The following is a 26,196-nucleotide window of genomic DNA, read 5'->3' on the forward strand; positions in this document are numbered from 1 at the left end:
ATGCTAAATGCCTCTCAACATTTACAGCAGGTTAAAAACAATACAAACAAAAAAACACTCTAATTTCGGATGTTTTTTCCCCACTCACATTGAATTTGAAAAGCCATGAAAACACTAATGTCAGTAGCTTCACAAGAGAGAGACCATTTGTACCATGAAAACCACTTAGTGCAGGGTAGCACAGCAGGTCAGCACTTCACCTCTGGCTCCCATTGAAAAGCCCTTATTGTGTAATTGAAAGGTTTTTCCATACAGTTAAAGTCTTGTTGTTATTGTTTCATATATGGATGTATGTAATTCAGGGATAATTTCTTGTTTACCGCCCCTTTACTTTTATTTTTTTTTCCTCTAACAACACTCAGTAACAGCTGCTTTTTGAGGCCCGGTGCTGTGACCGTAGTGACAGACGCTTAAATCAGAGCAGAAGAAGCTGTTATGAGGATGCCAATGGGAGCTGATGAACAAGTTTTCGTGCCAGGAATAAGACAGGTTCCAGCAGAGCTGTTGAAAACTTTTCTACTACTTATAGAAAATCATTCAACTTCAAATTTGAATTTCTTTTATATGCTTTAGCCTGTACTAAAATAACCAGTGTGAGGTTAGACATTATCAAGCTTTTTTTTGTTTGTGAAAAAAATGCAAAACTGTTCAATGACTAAAGGAGCTATTCAAAAAAAACATATTTTTTTTTAAGCTAAATTGTTGTAGTGGTAGTGCTTATAGAATTGACCCTATGAGTGAACTTTGGAAGAGAGTTTTCTTTGCACACAAAAGGAAAATAATTGCCATTCTTTAACCTTCAAAAATGTTATATAATCCAAAGTAGCACTGAGTGTAAACAGCTACATTTACTAACAGGGCAAAACTACAAACAAATTCTGAAAATAAGGGCATTGGCTTTATGTGTACATGTACGCAATGCATCTGTTGTGCATGCCCAGACTTTTTTTTTTTTTAATTAACCATGCACCTCACCCTGCATGACTCAGGTTCTGTATATTTTAACATTGCAGTGTTACTGTATTTATTTGTTGGTATATTTGAAATATTCATTGTTGTCATCTCAACATCTATACCTCTTCATCCTACAAGATATACAAGGTCACAGAGGGCTTGGAGCCTTTCCCAGGAGACTTGGGGCACAGGGCAGGATACACCTCAGACAGGGTGCCAATCCATCGCAGGGCACACACACATACACACTTTCAAATTGTCAATCTCAGACTGCTGTTTAGTCGAATCTGCATGTTTTTTGACTGGAACACCTGGAGGAAAGACATGAAGCATGGGGAGAACAAAATCCATGCACACAGACCTGAGGTGGAAATCAAAGCCAAATCCTGGAGGTGAAAGGCGACAATGCTAACCAGTAAGCCACCATGCTGCCTTGAAATAATCACCTTAACAAAAAAATTAAATAGGGCTTACCTTACCCACCTGCCAAATCACTTACAGTACATGCTCTCCAGCAGCTCCATGTAGGGCAGCAGGGGTGTAGCACAGAATTCTGGGCCCTATGCATATTGTAAGTGGTCTTATTGGTCCTTTGAGGGACCGTCCCATCATTGGGGCCCTTGGTGGTCAGTCCTACATCCATATTCCATCCCCAGCAGCCCCAATATGGGGCCCCTGAGGGTAATAAGATTACTCTCACATAGGACAGAGAAAATTACAATATTTTCATTGAGTTTAATCATACACAAAACAATGTATCATTTATATACATAAGAACACTTAGGGGCTAACAATCCTGATTAAGAGGGAATGCATAAAAACAAACAATATTATGTGCAATGCAGGAACTATGGAACTATGAGGGCTTCTTCATAAGGGCTTCTGTCAATGAAAGATGTCAATAATTTACATTTTATACATTTACGGGACCCAAAGCCAGTCTTAGAAAAAATTCTGTTTGTATGTCAACCTGTTCGTCTGTCTCTTCAGCCAGATTACGTGACAAAGCCAATCAGTGTGATAGTTGACCGTGTATACACAAATGCGGAAGACACAGAAATGACCGTAATGCACCTACAAGCTGGAATAATCCTTAATACACAGACATTCAGCTTACCCCAAAAACATGGGACATACTGAACACTGACATACTGTACTGAACACTTCATGAAAACTGAACATTGTGCCAAAAATAAAATTAAAACGTTTAGTGGAAAGGAAGATATGACTAGTTTATTAATTCATTAGCTAAATTAATCTTTATTAGAAAAGTTAAATGAAATATATTTTTTTTGGATTACTTAATAAAATGGTACACTGGAGTAGTTTGAGACCATATATTGTACATATATATAATTTTTGGATCTCAAAATAAAAGCAGTTCTTAGCTGACTTGTCAGAAAGAAACTGGAGCTCACTGATTGTGCTTGCATCTTCAACAAACAATTGTTTAAATATGAATCCAGGAGAATTTGGAAGTGTGGTGTGAGAGCATTTGAAGATGAGTGGTTGGGTAAGTCTCATGCTCAAAAACATTTTTGGCAGCACCATTTTTTTACTATTTTCTTTTTTTTCATTTACGAACATGCTCCCAGAACAGAACTAATTCGGGGACTTACTGCAATCAGGGATAAAAACAACTTGATGTGATAACATAGTGATTCAGTACATTCAGGTTATCATCTGACTTAATATTTTTTGCCTCATAACATTGCTGAGCTTAGACTTAAACAACTGAAGCAATCCTACAGTAGTTCATAACTCTGTCTCCAGATGCTTTTTCCTGGAGACAGTGCTTCTCCCTAAAAAAATGTGGTCAGAACAAATAAAAAATAGAGATCATTTCTGTCATATTCTTCGTGGAAGAATAAAATTCATATTCTTATCAAAAAAGAATATGACAGAAATTATCTCTATTCTTTATTTGTTCTGACCACATTTTTTTACAACGTTGACAATTCAGCACTATCCTGTGTTACAGGGTTCATGGCCCTTAAAGCTTAGAGCATTTTAGCCATTCTGTCTTTTGTTTTTAAAATAAATATGTAGGTCTCAGGACTGTACAGTATAGAGCGCAATATCCTTTTCTCAGCACAAAATATGCAAGAAGATAAACTGAATGAGGTAATTTTAACCAATGTCCCAAACATGACTGGGCAATTTTTTTATCTGGGTGACATACAGTATGTAAAGAAATAGTACAGACATACATAATCATGTGTTTTTATAATTGTTTTTGGTTGTCTTTGTAACTAAATAATAATAATAAGAAGAAGAAGAGGAAGAAGAGGAAAAAACAGTAATAACAATAATAATAAGCTGATTTTGAGAATTCTACATTTTTGCAACATTATATTTTGATAGTAGTAAAATTTACACTTTATACAATGATTAATAACTTTTTTTTCAACCTGAAATATTCAAAAACCCAAATCCACAGTTTGAAGTCTACACTCACCTAAAGGATTATTAGAAACACCTGTTCAATTTCTCATTAATGCAATTATCTAATTAACCAATCACATGGCAATTGCTTAAATGCATTTAGGGGTGTGGTCCTGGTCGAGACAATCTGCTGAACTTTGATTTAAGCAATTTTGAGCAAGGCATGGTTGTTGGTGCCAGATGGGCCGATTTCACAATCTGCTCAGTTATTGGGATTTTCACACACAACCATTTCTAGGGTTTACAAAGAATGGTGTAAAAAGGGAAAAATATCCAGTATGCGGCAGTCCTGTGGCGAAAATGCTTTGTTGATGCTAGAGGTGAGAGGATAATTGGCCGACTGATTTAAGCTGATAGAAGAGCAACTTTGACTAAAATAACCACTCGTTACAACCGAGGTATGCAGCAAAGCATTTGTGAAGCCACAACACGCACAACCTCGAGGTGGATGGGCTACAACAGCAGAAGACCCCACCGGGTACCACTCATCTCCACTACAAATAGGAAAAGGAGGCTACAATTTGCATGAGCTCACCAAAATTGGACAGTTGAAGACTGGAAAAATGTTGCCTGGTCGCGATTTCTGTTGAGACATTCAAATGGTAGAGTCAGAATTTGGTGTAAACAGAATGAGAACATGGATCCATCATGCCTTGTTACCACATGTACAAGGGGATGTTTTCTTGGCACACTTTAGGCCCCTTAGTGCCAATTGGGCATCTTTTAAATGCCACAGGCTACCTGAGCATTGTTTCTGACCATGTCCATCCCTTTATGACCACCATGTACCCATCCTCTGATGGCTACTTTCAGCAGGATTATGCACCATGTCACAAAGCTCAAATCATTTCAAATTGGTTTCTTCAACATGACAATGAGTTCACTGTACTAAAATGGCCCCCACAATCACCAGATCTCAACCCAATAGAGCATCTTTGGGATGTGGTAAAACGGGAGCTTTGTGCCCTGGATGTGCATCCCACAAATCTCCATCAAATGCAAGATGCTATCCTATCAATATGGGCCAATATTTCTAAAGAATGCTTTCAGCACCTTGTTGAATCAATGCCACGTAGAATTAAGGCAGTTCTTGGGGGAGGGCGAATGGGGGTCAAACACTGTATAAGTATGGTGTTCCTAATAATTCTTTAGGTGAGTGTATAGCTTACCTGTTAACACACACCAGCAAGACTTCTATTATGTATATTTGTAATTGTCATTGACCTGTGCTGAGTTGCCAGCCCGTATCTCCTTAGTTCTTTTCTTTGCTTGATGCAGGACAATAACCTACTGTAACCCTTCTTAAATTACTTTTATTTATTTTTTGGTAAGGGAATCTAGAAATATAAGTTCAAAACCTGGATGAGTTTTCTAAGCCACTAGTGTCTTCTTTCTGAATGAGCTTAATGACTACCGCCCCGTAGCTCTTACACCCCTCATTATGAAGTGCTTTAAGCGGTTGGTCCTGACACACCTAAAGGACTCTTTCCAATCCTCACTAGATCCACACCAGTTTGCTTATCATGCCAACAGGACACAGATAATGCAGTCTTCATAGCGCTGCACTTTGTACTCACACACTTGGACAATACAAACACTTATGCACGACTGTTGTTTGTTGACTTTAGCTCAGCATTTAACACTGTTTTACCCTCTAAGTTATTACCAAACTTAGAGATATGGATATTAACACATGTTAGGTCAGGCCACATCTGCCTTACCACCGTCACGCTCAACACTGGTGTACCACACGGCTGTGTGCTGAGCCCCTTCCTTTACTCCCTCTTCACCCACGACTGCAGGCCTGTGTATGGATCGAACAACATCATCAAGTTTGCAGACGACACTATCTAATCGGTCTCATCAGCAACAACGATGAGACTGCCTACAGGGAGAAGATCAAGCACCTGGCCACTTGGTGCACAGACAATAATCTGCTCCTTAACACCAATAAAACCAAGGAGCTCATTGTGGACTTCAGAAAAGGAAGAAGAGGTTCACATGAACCCATTCACATCAACAGAATGGTTGTTGAGCCTGTCTCTTCCTTTAAGTTCCTGGGGACCCACATTTCGGAGAACCTATCATGGTTCACCAACACCTTAAGCCTGGTCAAAAAGGCTCTATTCTTTTTGAGAACACTTAAGAAGAACCAACTGTCCTCAACTACTCTGGTGAACTTCTATCGCTGCGCAATAGAAAGCATCCTAACCAACTGTGTCACAGTTTGGTATGGAAGCTGCTCTGTTTCTGAGCGTAAGGCACTGCAGCGGGTGGTGAAAACTGCCCAGCCTATTATAGGGACTCCTCCTCCAGCCATTGAGGACATTCAAAAGAAACACTGTGTGCATCGCGCACGCAGTATTTTTAAGGATTACTCGCACCCCGCCCACAAAGTGTTTTCTCTCCTGCCCTCTGGTAGGCGCTTCAGGTGTCCCAGGTCAAGAACCAGCAGACTGAGGAACGTTATTGGTCTCCTTATTGAACTCTGCCCCCCACTGACACTTGCCCACACCTCACACACCCCTATACTCTTCCCATTCCATTACACTATTTAATATAGACTGCACTAAAATGTACATACCTGTTTGAAAATACAAATATCCACACACAATACATTTGTAAACTTTTGAGTATATATTCGCATGTCTACTTGTAAATTCCTGTCTATAAAAAAGAGCAACCTGAACATTGTGTTCATATCTATCTGTACATGTCTACTTGTAAAATCCTGTCTATAGAAAATAGCAACCTGTATATTATGTTCATATCTATTTGCAAATTCCTAACTATAGTTAATAGCAACCTGTATAAATTGTTTATCCATTGTAGATTTGTAATTATAGTTACTAGCAATCTGTATATTATGCTCACATAATATCATTCTGTAATATTTACCCATAGCTTCTCCCTGCACATATCCCTTTTAGGTGTACCTAGAACCTATACGTTTATTCTGCATTTTCTGCTAATTGCACTTCTGGTTAGACCTAAACTGCATTTCGTTGCCTTGTACTTGTACATGTGAAATGGCAATAAAATTGAATCTAATCTAATCTAATGTACAGAAATAACAAGAAATAGAAGTTATATCAATTCTAATGATATATGCAATATGACTGAAAAACATATAAAATCAAAACAATATTTAAAATACAGCAACTTCTGCATAACTGTCTCTTACACTGATGATAAATTGAAAATAGGGAGCTGATGATTTCTTTTCTGCTTACCAAAGCAGGTGGATTCTGTGACACGATGGAGCACAAGCACTGCTATTTGTAATGAAACACTCGCCATATGGTCCCAGACATCCCACTGATGTAGAACAATAAACTGTGTGCCCCCTGTAGTTTAAGGTACAATCAAGAAGTGTCAAAGAATAATCCCTGTAGTCTATTGTGCCTTAAGAGGAGGGTTTAAATGATAGGCACTGAATTGCTTAATTGCTTTGCCATTTGTCGCTCTGTAGCACATGCAGTTGGCTTTATGTGAATTGTAATATGGTGTATAAGACAACTTCAATGGATAATGTCAGGAATTCTAAAATTTAAATGTCACAAAAGATTTTAAGCTTGCTGAAGTGAGAAAGTTGGTGTACTGGTGAGTGAAGACAACATGTGATAAAAGAGATTTTTCAAACAGATTACGTAATGAGTGCCTTTTAAATTTTTCTCGATTGTGTGTTTGATAGGTCCTTTATATATATATATATATATATATATATATATATATATATATATATATATATATTAGGGCCGGGGCTTTAAGGCGTTAATTTAGATTAATTAATTACACAAAAATAATGCGTTAATTTTTTTAAACGCATTTTAATCGCACTTATTTTTGCACCACGGAACGTTTCTTACAGGATGAGTTTCGGCGGACTGATTATACTGGAGCACCAACTAGCGCTCAGACAAAAACAAACCACAGTGAACATGGACAAAGAAGCAGATGAGACCGCTTTGGTTGGCCCTGTGGATGGGAAATTTTGTTATAAAAAACTAATGGATGGAAGCATCGATAAGAGCATGGTTGTGTGTGAGCTATGCAACAAGGAATTCGCATATCACCGCAGCACATCAAGCCTCAAGTATCACCTCAATGCTAAACATATAGAGTTAAAGGGTCATTATTCAATGGTATACTAATAATCCATATGAAAAAACTTACTTCTCACTGTTCTCAGGACAAATATTTATATGCGATTAATTCCAAATAAATTAATTACAAAGCCTCTAATTAATTAGTTTTTTTTTTTTTTTTTTTTATCGAGTCACGGCCCTAATATATATATATATATTAGTATTAGTATATAAGTATTTTTGTTTCAGTTTTGCTTTACTTTATTGATAAAAAATAACTATCTTGAAATCTGTCTTTGCACCTCTGCATTTATGCCACGTACACGCCGACACAAGACCCGCCATCATGACAGAATGCTAGACCTCTACAGTGGCATAGCAGAGGTGTCCCTAGATGTTTTTCTGGGGGAGCAGGGACTAGTTTGCCAGAGCGAGCGGACTTTCGGAGCGACTTTGAGGAGGACAGGAAGCAGAGTGAGCGAGGGGCGCAGCAGAGCTGGGAAGGCTGCAGGCTTTCCATTCGGTGGACACTGTTTAAGAGCGACGCAGCTTGGGGGGACAGACTTCCTCACACCGACCAGGAGGTACGAAACAAAAAGCTCAAGTACGGCGGTGGTGAGAGACAAGAGGAACCCCAGACGGGGTAGCAATGGAAAAAGGAAGAAAACAGGAATCTTTACAGGTTCTGGGCAGAGGTGAATGAGGAGCGCATCCAAAGCCTGCGGGAGCAGGTGAAACAGCTCCAAGACCTGTTCGCCCAGCTTCACGAGAGCCAAGCAGCAGGCTCTGAGCCTCTTCCACCACCTCAGCTCGACATGGAGGAAACAACGCTTCCTGCACCTCAGCTGGAAAGCGAGGATGACGCGCTTCCTCCTCCGCCGCCTCTGCTCGTCGAAACGGAGGATACAGTGCTTCCTGCACCTCAGCTGGACAGCGAGGACGTTGCGCTTCTTCCTCCGCCTCCCGGCTTCCAGGACATCTGGTCAGCTCCTCGACTCGACAGCGAGGACGGCGCGCTTCCTCCTCCTCCGCCTCCGCTCTTCAACATGGAGGAAGCAGCGCTTCTTGCACCTCAGCTGGAAAGTGAGGACGACGCGCTTCCTCAGCCTGAGGACATCGTGCCAGCTCCTCAACACGGCGCTGAGGATGTCGTGTTCGCTCCTTAGCCCGACCCAGCAGTAGGCGTGCCAGCTGGGCTCCCTAGCACTAAAGCCCCAATGCCAGCCACACTCAGCTTCATGGACATGGGTCTGGTGCTGGTTCAGCGACGTGGGGCTTTGGGGGTCTGGTTATGCAGGCAATGCAGCCCTGCTCGAGGGAAAAAAGCAACCGCCTTTGGGTTAGGGGGAAAGACTTGGAATATTGGGGTGGGAGTCCTGGACCTCCGTTGGTCCTCCGGAGGAGCGTTTTTAAGAGGGGGGGGGGGCTGGGTACTGTAACGCCCAAAGACTTTGTTTATGTTTAGTAGTTTAAATTGAGTTGAACTTCCTTTCCCATGGTGCACCTCGGTCAAGTGAGGAGAGCACTCACCTGAACCGGGGAGAGTAATTATGTTAATTGTTATAAATAGCCTGACTAAAGTTCAGTCAGGCGTCTAGCATTAGTTATAGTTATTGTTATTGTGTTGGTGTTGTTCGTAAGTTTAAAGTAAAGTATTCTGTTGTGCTCATAGTCAAGTATTTTTGTTTCAGTTTTGCTTTACTTTCTTAAGAAAAAAGAACTATTTTGAACTCCGTCTCTGCACCTCTGCATTTATGCCACGTACACGCCGACACAAGCCCTGCCAACATGACAATACAGTATATATATATACAGTGGTGTGAAAAACTATTTGCCCCCTTCCTGATTTCTTATTCTTTTGCATGTTTGTCACACAAAATGTTTCTGATCATCAAACACATTTAACTATTAGTCAAAGATAACACAAATAAACACAAAATGCAGTTTTTAAATGATGGTTTTTATTATTTAGGGAGAAAAAAAAATCCAAACCTACATGGCCCTGTGTGAAAAAGTAATTGCCCCCTGAACCTAATAACTGGTTGGGCCACCCTTAGCAGCAATAACTGCAATCAAGCGTTTGCGATAACTTGCAACAAGTCTTTTACAGTGCTCTGGAGGAATTTTGGCCCACTCATCTTTGCAGAATTGTTGTAATTCAGCTTTATTTGAGGGTTTTTTAGCATGAATCGCCTTTTTAAGGTCATGCCACAACATCTCAATAGGATTCAGGTCAGGACTTTGACTAGGCCACTCCAAAGTCTTCATTTTGTTTTTCTTCAGCCATTCAGAGGTGGATTTGCTGGTGTGTTATGGGTCATTGTCCTGCTGCAGCACCCAAGATCGCTTCAGCTTGAGTTGACGAACTGATGGCCGGACATTCTCCTTCAGGATTTTTTGGTAGACAGTAGAATTCATGGTTCCATCTATCACAGCAAGCCTTCCAGGTCCTAAAGCAGCAAAACAACCCCAGACCATCACACTACCACCACCATATTTTACTGTTGGTATGATGTTCTTTTTCTGAAATGCTGTGTTACTTTTACGCCAGTTGTAACGGGACACGCACCTTCCAAAAAGTTCAACTTTTGTCTCGTCGGTCCACAAGGTATTTTCCCAAAAGTCTTGGCAATCATTGAGATGTTTTTAGCAAAATTGAGACGAGCCTTAATGTTCTTTTTGCTTAAGTGGTTTGCGCCTTGGAAATCTGCCATGCAGGCCGTTTTTGCCCAGTCTCTTTCTTATGGTGGAGGCGTGAACACTGACCTTAATTGAGGCAAGTGAGGTCTGCAGTTCTTTAGATGTTGTCCTTGGGTCTTTTGTGGCCTCTCGGATGAGTTGTCTCTGCGCTCTTGGGGTAATTTTGGTCGGCCGGCCACTCTTGGGAAGGTTCACCACTGTTCCATGTTTTTGCCATTTGTGGATAATGGCTCTCACTGTGGTTCGCTGGAGTCCCAAAGCTTTAGAAATGGCTTTATAACCTGTACCAGACTGATAGATCTCAATTACTTTTGTTCTCATTTGTTCCTGAATTTTTTTGGATCTTGGCATGATGTCTAGCTTTTGAGGTGCTTTTGGTCTACTTCTCTGTGTCAGGTAGGTCCTATTTAAGTGATTTCTTGATTGAAACAGTTGTGGCAGTAATCAGGCCTGGGGGTGACTACAGAAATTGAACTCAGGTATGATAAACCACAGTTAAGTTATTTTTTAACAAGGGGGGCAATCACTTTTTCACACAGGGCCATGTAGGTTTGGATTTTTTTTCTCCCTAAATAATAAAAACCATCATTTAAAAACTGCATTTTTTGTTCAATTATATTATCTTTGACTAATAGTTAAATGTGTTTGATGATCAGAAACATTTTGTGTGACAAACATGCAAAAGAATAAGAAATCAGGAAGGGGGCAAATAGTTTTTCACACCACTGTATATATATATATATATATATATATATATTTGTATATACAAACCTGATTCCAAAAAGGCACCGTACAAATTGTGAATAAAAACAGAATGCAATGAAGTGGACGTTTCAAATTTCAATATTTTATTTAGAATAGAATATAGATAATATATCAAGAGTTGAAAGTTAGACATTTTGAAGTGTCAAGACAAATATTGGCTCATTTTGGATTTCATGAGAGCTACACATTCTAAAAAAGTTGGGACAGGTAGCAATAAGAGGCCGGAAAAGTTAAATATTCATATAACAATCAGCTGAAGGACCAATTTTCAACTTATTAGGTCAATTGGCAACATGATTGGGTATAAAAAGAGCCTCCCAGAGTGGCAGTGTCTCTCAGAAGTTAAGATGGGCAGAGGATCACCAATTCCCCCAATGCTGCGGCGAAAAATATTTCTCAGAGAAAAATTGCAAAGAGTTTAAAGTTATCATCATGTACAGTGCATAATATCATCTAAAGATTCAGAGAATCTGGAATAGTCTCTGTGCTAAGGGTCGAGGCTGGAAGACCATACTGGATGCCCGTGATCTTCGGGCCCTTAGACGGCACTGCAGCACATACAGGAATGCTACTGTAATGGAAATCACAACATGGGTTCAGGAATACTTCCAGGAAACATTGTTGGTGAACACAATCCACCGTTATATTCGCCAATGCCGGCTAAAACTCTATTGGTCAAAAATGAAGCCATATCCAAACATGATCCAGAAGCGCAGGCGTTTTCTCTGTTCCAAGGCTCATTTAAAATGGACTGTGGCAAAGTGGAAATTTGAAATTTGAAGTTCTTTTTGGGAAACTGGGACGCCATGTTATCCGGACTATAGAGGACAAGGACAATCCAAGTTGTTATCAGCACTCATTTCAGAAGCCTGCATCTCTGATGGTATGAGGTTGCATGAGTGCGTGTGGCATGGGCAGCTTACACATCTGGAAAGGCACCATAAATGCTGAAAGGTAAATCCAAGTTTTAGAACAACATATGATCTCATCCAGACATCGTCCCTTCAGGGAAGACCTTGCATTTTCCAACATGACAATGCCAGACCACATACTGCATCAAATACAACATCACGGCCGCATAGCAGAAGGATCCGGGTAGTGAAATGGCCAGGCAGCAGTCCAGATCTTACACGCATAGAAAGCGTTTGGCGCATCATAAAGAGAAAGATGCGACGAAGAAGGCCTAAGACAGTTGAACAACTAGAAGCCTTTATTAGACAAGAATTGGACATTCCTACAGTGTCTTTCTTTTTAGGAATCGGGTTGGTAAATAGGTATTATTATTATTATTATTATTATTATTATTATTTATTATGTTTCTTTTAAACAGTCTCTCATAGTTTAACATCTTTATCTATGTCAGTTTCTGTTACATCACCAATGGTCAAAGTCATTCAAAACGAAAGCTTTTTCTTCTCTTAATCTGGTCACTTTTTACTTCCAATTAATTTGATAATTAGGTTTTTTTTTTCTGTTAGGTATACAGTATATACTTTTAACTAATTAATTATATTTGATTAAGTCATTTAAACATTTTTAAATAGTAACCATAGTCAAATGTACAGTGTATACGTGCTCTTTGTTTTGATGGAATATTTGATGGAGCTTCAGTCTATATTTAAAGTCTATATTTAATTCATGTTTACCTATTTTAACAAAAGGAAAACATTACATGTCCAGTGGGATGATGTTCATAACCTTTGCACAGCCATTGTAAAAAGCACAGCCATGATTACTCTTCAGCCAAGACTGTGGAGCCAACAGCATCTATTGTAAAGAATTTAGAGACCTGGGAACAGAGTATTGAAGAGTGGGTCAGATACGTAGGCTGGATCTAGACCCTTAAAGTTTAAAAACAAATAATAAATAAGATAAACATAATAAAAATATAATAATAATAATAATAATAATATAATCAGAATTTAAATGTAGTTTTAATTTTTTATCAGTACTATTTAGCCATAAACCAAGGAGAATACTAACTGAAGGTGACAGTCCTATAAATCTTGCAAGCTTCTCTTTATGTCTTCACTTGCTCTTTAGAATAATCCCAGCTTACTTACTGTTCCAGGGTTCAATAGCATGCCAAATACTATAAAACAAAAAGCTAGTGCCCTCTATAGGATGTAAAATCCCTTGTTCCACACAAAAAGTATTCCCCATGAAGGGATAAGAGGTATTTGAAAAGAAGCCTTATATTAGATTTGAGGTGATGAAACTATTACCACATTGACACACTCACTTTAGTTCAATTACTTTAGTTTTAGTTTTGAGAAAACTATTGGTTGGATTTTTTAGGAAATGAATAACCCCCTATTTCAAGTGGGGAGGTGGTATTATAATTATAATAGTTACTAATAACAATTAGAGACAATTACTGAAGAGATGTAGAAGTTTTTTTTTTTTTTTTTTTTTTTTTTTGCAACGTCTAAATTGTTTGACCAATCTTTTTTATTTAAAATTTCCAAAAGGCAGGAGGCCCTGCTCTTATTTGGTACAAGTTGTGTGAGGAGGGTATTTGCAAATTTGAGCAAGCTTCAGCGAGAGAGGGGTGGAGGTAGTTTTTTTGCTGATTCACTGCCTCTTTGCTATAAAATGCAGGTCATTTTCTATGGAGTGAGTTGGAGGCCATGTTTAAAGGAGTTCATTAGTTTAGATTGACATGATTTTTTTTCCAAAGTAGTAGAGATTTTTGAGCTCTTCGATGTGACCTGTCTCGTTTTCTTAGTGCCGCAAAATGACTAAGCTAGGAGTCATGAAGGCAAAGGGGTACAGAGCAGGTCCCAAACGAATTCTCATAACTCAAAAATGTTTTTTGGTGCCGAGGTTGACTTCAGTCCATAAGGCCTGGAAGACTTGGCTGAATGGTTTAATTTAAGTTTTATGGGGTGTGTACATAATTGAGGGATATGTTCCCTAGTCTTGAACTGTAAAATAGGAATTTTTGGAAAACCATAAAAAATGTTTAATTGCCTTACTGTATAAAGTTCTAGCACCCCAATTGGGGTACGGGGGAAAGTTTTGGCACTAAAAATGTGTAATAATAAGAGTATAGTACTAACACCACTACTGCTACTAGTTTAACCACTGATTTAATGTTTAACTATAGAATTGCTGTCCACTGGAAAACACTGCATGTCATAAAACCTTCTTTCTTTTTCAATTTTTTTTGTTAAAGCCATTGTTTAGTGCCATTTTACAACAGTTTTTGGTTCATAAGTGTTTTGAGTTTACTTTGATTATCACTGGTAATTGTATGTGTACCCAACCACTTCCAGCAAAGTATACTTTTTATTTGCATGTTATTGGGATTTTGATATAAATCTTATTTTTATAGGATAGCAATAGATTTTTCCACAGACGAAAAAATATAGGACTATGGTTTAGTTGTGTATTCAAGGTTTAATATTTAAATTTAATATCTAACCAAGTTAGGAGTCTTTGAGTCAGTCACAAAATAAACTTCTAAATTCCAGCTTCTGTTACTCATTGTCAGAAATCCACACAATTATTCTGTGAGAAAAAATATAAAATAAATAAATAAACTGTTGACAGTGTACTTTTGAAATAAGGCCATGATCATGACTATACCCCAGAATGTTCAGTCAGTGCTCAGATAGCACACACACGCCGCGGAGACGTCTATGCAACGTCATCTTTTTCATCTGGCAGATGTCTGGCAGAGCGCGTTTGCTCATCTGGCAGAGGTTGCCGAGACGTCCGTGCCAGATGTTAGATCGACGCTTAGCCTACGTATTTAAGACGTAAATGAATTAAAACATCCCTGATCCTCTCTTTAGACGATGGTAATCAGATGTTCATACATGAACTTTTGGACTTTTTGGCCGTCAGCATGCTCAAAAACTCATGAAAATTGGCAGACAATAGATTTTGCTGCATAGCTCATATACACTTTCACGTGAGAACATGAAACTCAAGCTAGAGCTCATTGAGCCAAACAGCTTTTGCACTGCATGTCCTGGGCTCAACTTAACAGGAGGCCGGTTATTTTGGGTTGTTCACAAAAATGCACCAGATATATTTTGATATACTCCTTCTAGGGAATTTATACGATCGTCACCAAACCAGGCTGATGTGATCTACAGACATTCAGGATGCAAAATTGCGGAGGGATTTTTGATATCTTAAACGGGTCAGCCGTGACAATGCCTTAAACTTAAACAGAAAAATTATTAATAACTTTCTGTGTGGCATTTTATTGAGTGGCATTATATTATTGGGTAATATAATATATTTATATAATAAAGACATTATATATATTGGGTAATATCATACTGTAGTGTGATGCTTATTTTCCATTATCTGCAGCCTATTCTACACACGTACACATCACAAATGTTAACACTTACACACCCAAACAGATCTCGTGTGTGTGTGTGTGTGTGTGTGTGTGTGTGTGTGTGTGTGTGTGTGTGACATGTGACACTGTATAAGTTTACAGTTTAGGAGAGTTTAGGATATGTGCAATAAGCCTACAGTTATTTATATGGATACTATAAAACATGCAGAATAATAGAGAGAATGCAGTAATTTTTAGGTAAAGTGTAAGTGGTTTAAGTGGTTATACCCAATACAATTCCTAGTCATTTTAATGGTACAGTATCATGATTTTATAAATATTTTGTTAAACATATTGTTATAATTTTAAAAAACTTTAAACAAAAATAAATAATTTACTTCTACCACACAAGATGCTGTGCTGCCTGCCAACTTGTAAATAGTTTAGGAAGCACCACCTGTAGGACTATGGAGGGATAGTAAACAAAAACATGAATAAAAAATAAATAATAGAATAAAATATAAATAAAAAATATAATAATAATAATAATAATAATAATAATAGTAATAATAGTAATAATAATAATACATTTTTACAAGTTTTTGAGTATGAATTGCCAGACAACATAATTATGATGTATGACTGGATAGATTTTTTTCATCCATCTTTAATATACTATTTACATGAAAAATGTTTTTATTTATTTATTTAGTTATTTATTTATTCATAAGATCTATCTTCAATCAGAGGCTGGATTTGTCTTACTTATAACCCTAAGGATCCCCTTTTCTATCTAAATCCCTTCCACTTTATTCTTGCCCTCTTTCATGCGTAAACAAGAAGAAACCGGAGAACTTAGAAGTCTGTTTTATCATATTCTCAATGGAAATCGCAAATTATCTACTTGCATACATTTGCTCCTAATTGGAGTTTCTCTCGGCTTCTCAATGCTTTTGATCTTACCATCTTTCCTCTTGAACCTCAAGTGCTATGGATGAACTCAGAATTTCATCATATGTTCCAACACGGCATGTCTCATGTAGAATCACAGCCAGGCCTCGTGTTTTGGGACAAGCCAGTGGCAGAGTCTATTAAATTTTCATCATAACAATACATTATTTTTACTGCAGTTTCACATTTGTGGAGATCTATAAAATTCTTTGTCCTTTCAGCATGATCGCCACATTCACCTCAGGAAATACTTAAACATTCTTTAGGCTTGCATATACAGTAAGGTTAATTTAAAGATGTGTATGATTTTCTAAGTTTTGAACCCTTTAAAAAGTGTTTTATAACTGTTTTCCTGCATTAAATGACTGTATTTAGACGATGTGCCATGTTCATCTGTGAACTGTGTTCTATTAAACTACAAGTTGTGTTCTTTTATACTTTTTGCTACTTAGATGAACTTATTGTTTCTTATTGTTTACAAAAGGGGTTTATCACTTATCTTTCATAATCATTCCCTGATTAGAGTTTATTTTTTTCTCTCTTGAGGTTTATACGTTTATAACCAGAAATTTCTGTATCCTGAAATGTTCCCACTGAGACTCCTTCTGTGAATGTTATACAAATGTCTTTTAGTGTAAATTGAAAAGTAGTATGTTAATATAGCACAACATCACACTCTACTCCTTAGATATTGTGTTGAAAACCTAAAATTATTGTTAATTATAAAAATAAAAAAAAAAACAATATTAACAAAATATAGTAAAAAGTTTCAATTATAAACTTAACAGTGAGAGCCATGGGTGGAGGTTAAAGCAAATAAATAAATAAAACGTCTCGACTTACGTTGTTGTAACCCTGTTCCCTAAAAAGGCGGGAACGAGATGATGCGTGAAAAGGCTATGGGAACATCTTTATGTGTTGCCGGTTGTGAAGCATGTGTGTATCAAACACGCCAAATTTTGGCATATACTGTATAACCTCGGTCAGGTGACGTCATCTGATGAAGCGCACCTGCAGGTTATAAATTAGAGTGAACCGGAAACATTCCTCAGATCAATTTTGTCTAAAGGACGTCCACTCACGCAGGCAGTGCGGCATTGGAGCGCAGCATTTCATTCCCGCCTTTTTAGGAAACAGCGTTACAGCAAAGTAACCTGAGACGTTCCCTTTCAAAGGCTACACTCGATGCTGCGTGAAAACGCTATGGGAACGAGAATACCAACGCGAGGCTGACCCTAAGGACCTGTGAGCCCGGAGTAGCATGAACATCCAGACTATAAAATCTAACAAATGTGTGCAGAGAGGACCAACCTGCCACATCACACACTTGCTGCAGGGGAATACCTCTTGCCAGCGCAATAGATGAAGCGATCCCCCTGGTTAAATGAGCCCTAATTCCTAGAGGCGAAGTGAGCTCACGCAGCTCATAGGAAAGGGGAATAGCATCTCTCACCCGGTGTGACAAGGTCTGTGTAGTGACTGGGGGGGTGGCCCTACACAGTGACACTTAGAATAGTGTCAATTATGCTTGCTGAAAGACCAGCTTGACTTAGTTGGTCCCGTTCAGGGGCCAAATGTAAAGGTTCCAAAGCTTGGGCCAGGGAAGAAATATTGTCCCCTGCGCCTGAGACAAAAGATCCCTCCTTACTGGAATCACCCATGGTGAGCCGTCGAGGAGAGATATTATGTCCGAGAACCACACTCTGGTCGGCCAACAGGGCGCTATCAATAAAAGGTGCAAACGCTCTTGACGGACCCTCGTCAGGACTCCCTGGAGCAGAGCTATCGGAAAAAACGCATAAAGGCGTAACCTGGGCCACGTACCAGCCAAGGCGTCCAGACCCAGGGGAGCTGGAAGAGTTAGAGAGTAGTAAAGGGGACATTTGCTATTTCTTGCGAGGCAAAGAGGTCCAGCACTGCTATTAGAACTGCTCTCTCCCAGATTGATTGACTACTTCGGAGTGGGGTTTCCATTCCCCGTGTGTCACAGCTTGACTGGACAGTACATCTGCTCCCACATTCATGAGCCCTGGAATGTAAATCGCCCCAAGGGACAGGAATTTGTCCTGTGCCCAAGGAGGAACCTGGTGCTAGCTTATTCAAGCGGCGTGAGCGCAGTCAAATTCAAATTTTATTTGTCACATACACAGTCATACAGTATGAAATGTAGTGAAATGCTTATACAACTGCCAGTGACCTTAAAAAAAGTCACTTCTCTAAAAAGAAAATTAAAGCTTATAATAAGAAATAAATATGAATAAAAAAAAATACGACAGAAAAATTTAATAGAAAAATTAAATTGAACTAGGAAAAATAGAACTAAAAATAGAAATATGCTGTACATAAAAATAGAAATATACTGTACAAATAGAAATATACTCTACTGTCCACCCTGGTGATTAATATATGAGACTACCGTAGTGTTGTCCACCCGCACTAGGACATGGTAGTCTCTTAACTGCTGGAGGAAGTGCTTTAGGGCCAGAAATAGAGCCATCATTTCGAGGCAATTGATGTGTCGCGCGAGAAGATGACCTCTCCAGCTCCCTTGGGCTGGATGGTCATCTAAGACCGCACCCCAGCCCGTGAGGAAAGCATCTGTCGTTAGCATCCTGGAACGACAAGACGGTCTTAGAGTGGGACCCAGAGTCAGAAACCAGGGTCTGAACCACATAGAAAGGCTATGAACCCCCTGGCGCGTAACACTTATTGAGGATTGGCCCTCGGGAGAAATCCCCTGGTTCTTAGCCACAACTGAGATGCTCTCATGTGCAGAAGGCCGAAAGGTATCACCGTGGATGCAGCTGCCATGAGAGCTAAAGATCTCTGAAAGTGATGAACAGTCACTTTCTGGTCTAGCTTGATTTCCTTGGGGGTGTGGAGAATGGATTCGACATGAGCAGGAGACAGCTGTGCATTGGGTCTCAATCCTAAGAAACAAAAATGAGCTAGTATGACATCCAGATGTTGAAGCACTAGCTACTGAGCTTGACCAAATGAGACTGAATCCCGTAGCTTCCTTCTACAGTGCTTAGTACCCAAGGAGATATACTTGGCAGTAGCTTCCACGCTGCCAGTTTCTTCGAAAGGGGCAAAGACCCTCAGCAGCATGGTTAAATGGGGGGGGGGGTGATGTTAGATGTTCAGCATCCCAAAACATGGCAGGAAAAAAACAAAGAGCTAACACTTTATTGCAGACCGGTGTTGCCCGAAACACCAGTGGTGGCGGAGTATGAAAACCGACCTCCTGGGGGTGCCAGGGAGAACACTTCATTCTCAAAAGGAACTCTACGTGCCTCTCCCGTGCCTCTCCTCAGCAAAGTGCTGGGCCTCAGGACTTCTTTGTGAAGAAGACAGTATGCCGATCCAATTACTTTGTAACACTTGGATTTAATTAAACCACTAGTTACTTTGCTACGGGGTCGAGAATCAAAATACGGGTTTTTAAACAACACTTCCGGTATTGCGCAATCAAGACAGGACAAGTAAAGACGCGACACAATAACTATGTATAAACCAAAACAAAGTGTATTAAACCAACAAACAAACAAACAAACAAACAAGGTGCACCAAAAACCAATATATACAAAATATATACAAATATAAACAATGTGTGAGATGTATGCGGGTGTGTGAGTGCGTGTATGATTGTCCAGAGTTAATGTTATTGCAGTGTGTGAAATGATGCACGGGAGAGATTGGCTCGGCCTCACCGGTATTGATGACAAATCCGGGAGCTCGAGCAACGGAACGAGAGGTGAATTGTTAGTGTCTATGAGGAATAATCCGACTGGGGAAAAGTACTCCTTTAGAACCATCCAACAAACTCTCTCTCAGAAAAAACAGCGCGCTAGGTAAATCTCTCCATCCCGCGCCACTTGCCGGTTCCGGCTTTATACCGGCACACGTGACCCGACGCCGCTTCCGGGTTCTCTCGCGCTGCGATCGCGCATACTCGCGAGAGCTTACCCCGTGACCAACACTGTCAATGGGGACAAATAAAACCAGATCGGGCAATTTTACAAGCACAGGTGAGCAGCATTAGCTCCTTAATCCATTTCCCTGTTAGTTAAAATGCCCTTTTATGTGGCCGCGCTACATAGACCCCCCCCCAAGCCTCCGGCGTCTGAGGAGAACGTCCGTAAAAGCGCTTCAGATTAACCACGTTCATTATATCACTTTTTTGTGGATTTCCCCAAGACACAGTGTAGTTAATTGGTCCCTTTTTGTTTTTTATTTCTGCTGGTCCCTCCCACTTGGGCGCTAGATTGGCAGAAAATCTTTTCGCTGCGGAGGAGAGTGGGTGAGTTTTTATCCAAACTAGATCTCCCGGTTTAAAGTGCGCATCTTTTCCCCGGGCATTGTAGTATCTAGCTTAGACTGTTGTTGTTTCACTCTTCGTCTCACCTCCTCCGTTATAAGTTGTTGTTGGTCTAGTAATGAGTAGGCTGTGTGATCAGGTGTTGGAGGGTGATTCATGAGCCTTTCGAGTGGCCCTTTTAGTTGCCGACCCAGTGTGAGTTCTGCAGGCGTCTTTCCAGTAGTTTCCTGTTGGGCTGTATTGATGGCGAATCTGAACCCTGGTAACCATTGGTCCCAGTTTTGGTGATGGTCTCCGACGTATGAAGCAATCATTGTCTTCAGAGTTCGGTTAACTCGTTCCGTCAGGTTCGTTTGTGGGTGGTAGCTCGTAGTTAGCTTTTGGACGCTCCCCCAGGTTTGGCAGAGGCGTGCCAGTAGCTGAGACGTAAACTGTGGTCCTCGATCGGATACTAGATATTTGGGGACTCCCCATCTAGTAAAAATTTCCTCCCTTAGTACCTTCACCAGTTTTGGCGTCTTTACATCCCTGAGGGGAAACATCTCCACCCATTTGGTGAAATAATCTACCACAACTAAAAGATATTCATTTTGCCTTTTACTTCGGGGAAAAGGACCCATGATGTCCAATCCCACGGTGTGTCCTGGCTCTGGAACCTCTGTGCTCTGTAGTAGCCCACTAGGTCTAGTGTTTTCTGTTTTATACTGTTGACACACGCTGCAAGTTCTTACATAGTGCCAGACGTCTTTCCGCACGTGGGCCACCATGCCACATTTAGTAACCTCAGCAGGGTTTTTAGTTGCCCCAGGTGTCCTTCCAAGGGATTGTCATGATAGTAGTGTAAAAAGTTTTTTATTAATGACTGGGGGACAACTAGTTGAAATTTTTCTCCGTGTCTTACCGGTACCCGGCGATATAACGCCCCTTGGTGATGTTCGAAAGAGACCCTCTGCTCTCTTGTGCTTCGTGGCTGGTCTTTCGAGAGCAGCTTCGTGATGGTGGGGTCCTCATGTTGGGCTTGAGTTATCTCGCACAGGTCGTTTGGTAAGTCGGATGAACATTTAGAGGTTGTGATGGCGAGACATGGAGCGGTGCCCACTTTTAACGGCGGGGGCGCCCGGGATAGCGCATCTGGTCCCAGATTTAAGCAGCCTTTTCTATGATGTACTGTAAAAACGAACTGTTGTAGTTGTAACGTCCATCGGGTGAGACGAGAGCTGGTTTTCGGGCAGTTGAAGGCCCATGACAGGGCGGCATGGTCGGTAAAGACCTCGAAAGCACGACCTTCTAGATAGTGCCTCCATTTTTCTACAGCCCAGACCACGGCCAAACACTCCTTTTCTGATGTGGAGTAATTCTGCTCAGCTTCTCTTAACATTCGTGAGGCGTAAGCTACTGCTCGTTCTCCTTCTGCTGAAGTTTGGGTGAGGATGGCTCCCAGGCCCACTTCGCTGGCGTCGGTGTGCAATTGAAATGGCAGATTTAGGTTCGGTTGTATTAGTACTGGTGGGTTTTGAAGTGCGTGTTTGATGACATCCATACTGTTCTGGCATTCTTCGGTCCACTCCCATTTTACTCCCTTCCTTTTTAAATTATTTAATGGAGCTGTTATGTCGGCAAAGTGGGGAATGAACTTGTGATAGCAGCCGGCGAGACCCAGAAAACGTTGAAGAGATTTTAAGTCTTGCGGAGGAGGATATTCTGCCACTGCCTTTGTTTTCTCCGGGTCTAACTGCACACCTTCTTCAGAGATGAGATGACCAAGGAACTTCAGCCGCCTTTTGAATAAATGACACTTCTTCATGTTGAGGGAGAGATTGGCTTGGGTGAGTCTGGAAAATACTGCGTTGAGATGCATTCTATGTTGTTCTAGTGATTGTGAGTAGATGATGATGTCATCTATATAGACGAAGCAATATTTTCCTCTTAGATCCGCCAAGACTTTCTCCATCAGTCGTTGGAACGTTGCAGCTGCGTTTCTGAGTCCGTAGGGCATGGACCGGAATTGAAACAGACCTTTGGTAGTGATGAAGGCAGTCTTCTCACAGCTGTCTCTCTCCATCTCCACCTGCCAGTAACCAGATTTCAGATCCAACGTTGAGAACCAGGAGGCGCCATCCAGTGATTCAATGATGTCGTGTATTAAAGGCATTGGATATGCATCAGGTTTGGTTTTGCTGTTCAATTTTCTAAAATCTACACAGAAACGGTAAGTCCAATCGAGTTTAGGTACTAAAACAACAGGTGACGACCATGACGAACATGAAGGTTCGATGATGTTGTCCTTCAGCATCTGGTCGACTTGATCTTCTATAATCTTTTTCTTTAAGAATGATACTCGGTACGCTCTGGATCTAAATGGGGTGTCGTCAGATAAAGTGATTTTGTGTCTCTCTAATGCTGTTTTGCCCAAGATGTTGGAGGTGGTGCGGGGCCAAGCGGCCATTAGTTTCAGCAGCTCCTCTTCATTGTTGGTGTCACCCTTTTTGTGTTTTCCTCCGCACATAGGAGATCATCAGCAGTCACAGGTAAGGCTAGATACAGGTTAGCCGTAGCCGGGAGATGTGTGTGTGTCCTTTGAGCTGACTTCGATGGCGCCGAGTGGGGTTGGGACATTATGAAGGGATGATATGTGACTCTCCCCTCTGTTTTCAGCCCGTACTTCCCGCGTGCGACGTCCAAGGTGGCTCCTGTGGCTTTTAAGAAGTCCAGCCCCACGATCAGAGGGAAAGCCAGGTGAGAGTTGCTCATGACGTAAGTGTCTAGCTCACAGTCGATAGTGTGCCAGATGTAATGAAGCCTTCTCTGGGTTTGCGCCTGGTGTGTTTTCCCATCAGCCATAACAAACTTCTGAGGAGAAGGAACATCACACCTGACTTCCTGTTCGCAGAGCTGCCTCCATAGATGTTCCCTCATCAACGTGTAGGAGCTCCCTGTATCGACCACCGCATTCACCTTCCTTCCTTGCACTGTTACTGGAACCAGGAGAAGTGAAGGAGTTGCCAGAGGTTGAGCAATGGAGAGTCCCGCTGCGTGCTTTGAAGGAACTCGCTCACCTGCCTTCTTATGACTCTTTTCCTTGTTGTGCTGGGAGTCCACCTTCTGCCAATAGTCTTTGGAGCTCTTACAGTCTTTTTCCACCCTAGAACCTATCTTCACCAGCTGTTCCACGGTGTTCACTGTTCCTCTCAGACATCCTGCCACTCTTGGGTTGATGTTGTTCAGGATTCGCCCCACTAGTTCTTCCTCGGAGATATCAGGCTTCCACTTCATACAGAGGGCGCGGAAGTCATAGGCGAAGTCTCTAAGGCGTTGACTAGGCTGCTGTACCAGCGACCTTAAGTTTTCTTCAACTTCAGTGAGGTAGTCGTCCGGTAAGAAAGCCGCCATAAATGCCTGTTTAAAAGACTTCCAGTCCTTCACCTTGCCTTTCTCTACCTTCCACCAGCTCAGAGCAGGTCCTCGTAGCACCGTGGTGAGGGTTCCTAGCAGTTCTGGGCTGGGCAGTGGTCTGATCTCCAGATAGTTTTCACACTGTTCGATGAAGTTAAGAACATCCGCTGTCTCTGAAGCGTCGCCAAAGGCTGGAAACTCCAGGCGGATGGGTGGTCGGCCATAAAAGGATGAAGAAGAGGGTTAAACTGAGGAGGTAAGCTGAGCAGAAGAGTGTCGTTGAACACAAGGAGAAATGTCGTATGTTTCATGACTGCTTATGTGCTGTACCTTTGCTGTAGATGCTGTGATTGCAGTGCTGGGAGAATGTAGAACAGGAGATTGGGGAGATGCAGGGGTGTAGGCCTTTAACCTTTGGATGGTGGGCGTACTTGTGAGCCGTAGCTTTTTCATCTGGTTTTCCCAGATTACGTCACGTCGCAGAAAACAGTCAGTGACAGCTCTTTCCAGTTTCTCCAGGGCTTCTTGGCAGTAGCGCTCCAGCCCTTCTAGGCTAGCGGTCACTGCGTCCCGAAAACTGCTTTCTCTGTTCAGACTGCTGTTTATGGATTGTCTAAAATCCTGCTCCAACGTGTTCACTTTGTCAGTAAGCGCCCCCATATCCTCCTTGCATTAATTCAGTTCAATTTGCAATGTATGCACAACATTAATATCAGACACAACATCATCATCATCATCATCATGTCTGTCAGATATATATAGTGAACTAATCAATGAGGTTATTTCAGCTGTAGGGTTACGGCGTGTAACAAATGCATCATCTACATCCTCCAGCACATTATTAGCTACAGCAAGGTCGGCCTGCACGGCACCACTAGCATTGGCATTAGCAATGTTAGCATTCATTTTGTTCTGCCAAGACACACAAAAACGGAAAATACCCGAAAATACCGATTCCCCGTACGGGCCACCACTATGTAACACTTGGATTTAATTAAACCACTAGTTACTTTGCTACGGGGTCGAGAATCAAAATACGGGTTTTTAAACAACACTTCCGGTATTGCGCAATCAAGACAGGACAAGTAAAGACGCGACACAATAACTATGTATAAACCAAAACAAAGTGTATTAAACCAACAAACAAACAAACAAGGTGCACCAAAAAACAATATATACAAAATATATACAAATATAAACAATGTGTGAGATGTATGCGGGTGTGTATATGTGCGTGTATGATTGTCCAGAGTTAATGTTATTGCAGTGTGTGAAATGATGCACGGGAGAGATTGGCTCGGCCTCACCGGTATTGATGACAAATCCGGGAGCTCGAGCAACGGAACGAGAGGTGAATTGTTAGTGTCTATGAGGAATAATCCGACCGGGGAAAAGTACTCCTTTAGAACCATCCAACAAACTCTCTCTCAGAAAAAACAGCGCGCTAGGTAAATCTCTCCGTCTCGCGCCACTTGCCGGTTCCGGCTTTATACCGGCACGAATGACCCGACGCCGCTTCCGGGTTCTCTCGCGCTGCGATCGTGCATGCTCGCGAGAGCTTACCCCGTGACCAACACTGTCAATGGGGACAAATAAAACCAGATCGGGCAATTTTACGAGCACAGGTGAGCAGCATTAGCTCCTTAATCCATTTCCCTGTTAGTTAAAATGCCCTTTTATGTGGCTGCGCTACAACTTTAAGGCGGATTGCGTCGCACCCCAATCTTTACGAGGGGTGCCCGGCTCAAAACACTCTCTTTGTGTCCAGAGTCAGACCCGGTCGAGACTGGGTGGCTAACAGTCCCGACTCTTGAGCACTGTGGGGAAGGAATTTCCTGAAGGCTTGTTTATAAAACTTCGCCTCACAAACCTAGTGGCGACTGAGTTAACGGCGTCGCCAAACAGGCCGGACGGTGAGATGGAAAGGAGGAATGCACGATCCTTATCCTTGCTGCCCGTGAGATTCAGCCACGAGTGCCTTTCCACGGAAATCATAGCAGCCATAAAACGGCCGATAGCACAAGCCGTCTGCTTTGTTACACAAAGAGACAAGTCTGTAAATCCAGGACGCCCTATCTTCCAGAGCCCCGCCAGTGCTCAAGTCTCTCCGCAGGTCAGCCCGGTAGGTTTGCAAAATCGTCATGATGTGCAGTGGAGCACCAACCTGACCTGCTGCCTGAAAAGCTTTTCCCTTTCAGGGAAGATGAAAGTCTACACAACTTGGAAGGAAGTTTTCCGGGAGGATGATGTCCCAGGAGAGAGATAGCCTGGAAGTGTCT

This window comes from Clarias gariepinus, chromosome 10 (genome assembly GCF_024256425.1).
Source record: "Clarias gariepinus isolate MV-2021 ecotype Netherlands chromosome 10, CGAR_prim_01v2, whole genome shotgun sequence".
Lineage (NCBI taxonomy): Eukaryota > Metazoa > Chordata > Actinopteri > Siluriformes > Clariidae > Clarias > Clarias gariepinus.